The sequence below is a fragment of the Dreissena polymorpha genome, chromosome 14 (genome assembly GCF_020536995.1).
Source record: "Dreissena polymorpha isolate Duluth1 chromosome 14, UMN_Dpol_1.0, whole genome shotgun sequence".
Taxonomy (NCBI): Eukaryota; Metazoa; Mollusca; class Bivalvia; order Myida; family Dreissenidae; genus Dreissena; species Dreissena polymorpha.
In genome coordinates, this window is record NC_068368.1 from 36,849,878 (window position 1) to 36,854,525 (window position 4,648).

General features: G+C 30.9%; 1 long non-coding RNA gene across 1 annotated transcript; it reads right to left on the reverse strand.

Moving 5' to 3' along the window:
• Window positions 1-1,724: 1,724 nt before the first annotated feature.
• Window positions 1,725-4,426, reverse strand: LOC127859034 (uncharacterized). Its single transcript, XR_008039244.1, has 4 exons — window positions 4,397-4,426; window positions 3,088-3,167; window positions 2,465-2,686; window positions 1,725-2,036 (listed from the first exon to the last, which is right to left on the reverse strand). It is a non-coding gene; the product is annotated as an uncharacterized LOC127859034 (long non-coding RNA).
• Window positions 4,427-4,648: the final 222 nt, after the last annotated feature.

A 4,648-nucleotide genomic window follows, 5' to 3' on the forward strand; every position in this document is an offset into this window, starting at 1 on the left:
AATAAGTGACCTGCTTATAAACATAGGGCAGAAATACCATTGATAAAATACTGACGAACATAGCATACAAGTGCCCAAAAATGCCATGCGAATATGTATTTGAGTTTTAAGGTATTGTGAATTTTGTTAATTGTTTTGTTATAAAAATATAGGATCCAATGTATTCAATCATAGATCACTATGAAAAAGAAGAATAAGTAAAAACCTTGTCTGGCAAATAACTACATAAACAATGGGCCAAGTTCCAGATTTTTTTTGTCACAAGTCAAGACCATTAACAGGAATTGTTGACTCTTATAGGTGTTATGTATCATGATTTGTGTTAAGTTTTTTTATAGGAGACCCATGATCAAACATGGTGAATTAATTGTTTTGTTATTACAATAGAGGATCCAAAGTATTTGATCATAGGTCACTCTGAAACAGAAGAATTTGTGAAAACCTTGTCTGGCAAATAGCTAAATAAACACTGGGCTCAGCATTTTCCTGAGTTTTTGTCACAAGTAAAGACTATGAAAAGGAATTATTAACTCTTTTAGGTATAAGCTACCATAGTCAATGTTGAGTGCATGCTGCACACCACACTTGTTTATGTTCCATTAACAATGACATCAAAGCACAATGCTATTTATAGATTATGTATTGTTTTCCATTGTTTATCAGTCTATAAACAACCATTTATTGTAATAGCCTTACATAAACTGTCATAAAGATGATAAAGTGCTGTTTATCCATAAATAAAAAATTGGTGGAATTCAGAAATAATTTGATCTGCCAAATGTTGAAAGTTGGAAACATTTATTTAAAATGTTATCAATTATAGTTTTGTTTCATGAATATAGAGTATTATTTTTTGTGTTCATTATGTTATGGATTTTGTTGTTTTGGTTTAAAATAATTTAATAAATAACATGAAGAAATAAAAAGCTAGTTGTTCAATTTTGATTTATTATTACATGTATATTACACAGCAAAACATTACTGCAGGAATGTTAAGTGAACACCTTATTATAATACATGTTGAGTTCAACACTGAACAAAAGAATATGCATCAATTAAAAACGACTCCTAATACATTATTATATGAAACTGCATCATGATTCAAAAGTGAAAGAGCATATAGACAGCTAAAACCTAAATAGGTGAGCCTTGCCTTGGGAAAATGGGGCTTAATGCATGTGCGTAAATTGTCGTACGAGATTAACATGTGCTGATCATACCAATCAGGCAGACAATTGCTGCTTTATGGTATTTTTTGTTGAAAGGGAGTCTCTTAGAGAAAGTCCAGATAAGGCGGAAAGTCTGCACAGCCTACTCTTGGACAACCTTAAGTACATGCATTAAATCCCCTTTTCCCAGAGCGTGGCTCAAATATTAATTAAATGATTGATTAAGTCTTCCACATAACATATTTTAAGAAACTTTCAGTAAAACATGTTTATTTGATGACAGGCATGGCAAAATCAGTAGTAAATTCATAGTATTAATTTGTGTTACATTATAATACTTACATATTGTTGCTGGTTATAAATGTGGAAAAAGTTTGAATATTCATTGCTAAAATACATGTTAATTTTATTTAAAGAATACTGTATGTATGCCCCTGTAATATTTCTGAAAAAAAAACAAGATAAATGAATAATGATTAATAGAACAGTAAACTTGGTTTTCATTTTGTATACAAAGGATAATTATGTTCTTATAATTTACACTATATTGAAAGAAATAAGATTACATCATTTAATAAAGAATGCATTACTGAATATTCAAATTTAAAACAACCGTTTATCCACTTAAATGTTGCAAGCATTCTTAAACAACAAGACTAAAAAAGCTGTTAACAATAATTTTATTAACTACTTCCTTTAAAAAAAAGGCAGGTACAGTTTTGTTGTCGTCCCGTTGAAGGTGTCCATGTATCCAAAGGGTGTACTGAGATCAATCTGTGTCCTCCACATCTTCAGTGCCAACACGTTGTTCCGAAACGTTTCCTGGATAAGGAGGGTGAGAGGATCAGTCACCACTTAACCCTTTTTCTGAAAAATATGAACACATAAAAAACTCAAAACCCCTTGCTAAATCTATCTATATATATATATTAGCTGTTATTGTCCAACTTTTAAGATGCAGGAACATAATGGCCACTGTTTCGACAGTAAATGAGTTAAATTTTCTACACTTTTGATTTTAAGCTGAGACAATTACATGAGTAGTTTTACGTGTTCTATATTCATATTACAAGCAACAATATTTGATAAAGATAAAATGCATTAATAATTCCGTTAAACAGGCCCACAGACAAATAAAATATTTGATATAGATAAAATGCATTAATAATTCTGTTAAACAGTCCACAGAAAAATAACATATTTGAAATAGATAAAGTGCATTATTAATTCTGTTAAACAGGCCCACAGAAAAATAAACATGAAAAATGGGTCATATTCAACAACAGTAAACATACTGGTCTCTGGCTTGTACAGTATTGTCAGGCCATGCCACAACAAAGCTGGTCTTCATCATGGTCTACCAAATGGACAATTCTTGCAAACACACCATCATGGTTAGCTTGAGGATGGTCCAAGCTGGGCCAGGACAGGCTGTCAGTGATAACTGCTGACTGTCTGGCAGCAATTTCCTTCAACAGCTCATATGCTTCCGTATAAATAAGGTGGTCTATGATATCCTTGAAAAGACATTTCTGCATTTAACAATAAATGTTTTGAACATAAAGCTAAGAATTTTGACACAAGATGTAGCTACATGAACATATAGAATTTTTTATTTTTCATGACACCATTTTTAAACATTCCTGTCAGTTTTTTTGGTAAAATTTCAATATTCACCTAGTGAAGTGTAGAATCATCTTTTAAATTCTTTGCTCATGTAGCAACACAGTTTTACATACAAAGACTTAGTGCGTTGAACTGTGTTTTTTTCTGTTACCATTCAAGAATATTGTGAAATGACATAAAAAAAATTCAATGAAATCTCAACTTGCCTGAATATCTGAAAACATTATCTACAAATTATTTCAATATTCTCAAATGAAATCAACAGAAAAAAAATGCAGCTAAATAAGTATACCTTTCCTGTGTCTTGTACCAAAGTGACATAATCCAGTGATCCCTTCTTCATAAACTTCTTGGTTTAATTATGGTTGTATCCTATTGAAAAAGTAGATACACAATTTAACCACTTTTTAAAACTATTTATGGTCTCTATGTTGTAAATATGTGGTATTATTATCTAATAAGTTTTCTTCGACATTCAGGAAATCAAATCTTGAGGATATTCAAAACAATTGAAAAAAGAGGAATATCCAGAATATTCTTGGCTTTTACAAATATAATGATACATGCATTTCAGATGACCTGTATTTGATTTATTCAAAATACAATGTACTGTTGAAATACACATTTATCAAAATATATACGTGCTTTGCTAAATTAACAAAGAATATAAAGATAAAATATTTTAAATAAAGAAACAATTACATGCACGAAAATAAATTGGGGCAAGTTGTCTCTTGGTTGGAGCAAGTGACCATATGTTTGATGCGAGTTTGTTTTGGGGCGAGTTGGTATTGGGGCGAGTTGTCTGGCGCCAGCTACATGCATTTGATGCCATGAATTACTTAACTGTGTAACTATTTTCAAAAATATTTTGGTTATTCAGTTTATTTATAAAATAGCTGTGCAGAAGAAACTGAAGAAATACATTAACCCTTTGCATGCTGGGAAATATGTCATCTGCTAAATGTCATCCGCTGAATTTCTAAAATTAGCCATTTCTTCGATTTTTCTCAAAGAATACTATCAGAATAGCAAACAGTTTGGATCCTGATGAGACGCCACGTTCTGTGGCGTCTCATCTGGATCCAAACTGTTTGCAAAGGCCTTCAAAATTCGGTTCCAGCGCTTAAAGGGTTAACTATGAGTTTTTGGTTTAAATTAATAACCTACCAGTACCATTCAAATGCATTTTAGTTAATAATAAATGTCATTGTCATATAACACATAATAATGAATATGTCAATAAATGCACAGCATCTTGAATTGCCTGCCAACAAATAATGTTGTCACTGTCAGTTATGAGGAAAGAAAAAGATACTGTAATGTTTAAATGATCTCAGTACTCCAAGGCTAATGATAAATTTAATTTATTTGCGCGAATACTAAAGTTAATTCTGTATTCAACTTGGCTTTTAATTTTAGTCTCTGTCTGTAACTTAAGTGTAAACGAGGGAATCAGTATTTACGCGTTCTGTGATGTATATGCATATACTTATGTAACGAAAACGAATCATTTGATCAGTTATATTATTTTAATCTACTTTTATAAAAAAAAATAATCATACGCACTATTGAGTTTTACAATAAAAAACATATTATACCTTCTTCTTCCGTGTTTGACAATACAGATTACGCCATATTTGTTGTTGTTGTTGTTGTCACAATGCGTGTTTATATTTAAATTTATATTTAAAATCTATATTTAGTCGGGGAATAAACCGATCCAAGGGTTAGTGGTTCGAGCCTTGGTGCGGCTTACTTTTTCTTTTTTATTTTTACTTTATTTTTGTTTTATACTGGAGCACGTTATTTGCGATGTTTAAATTTATGAATTTAAAGCATAAAATGAAAAA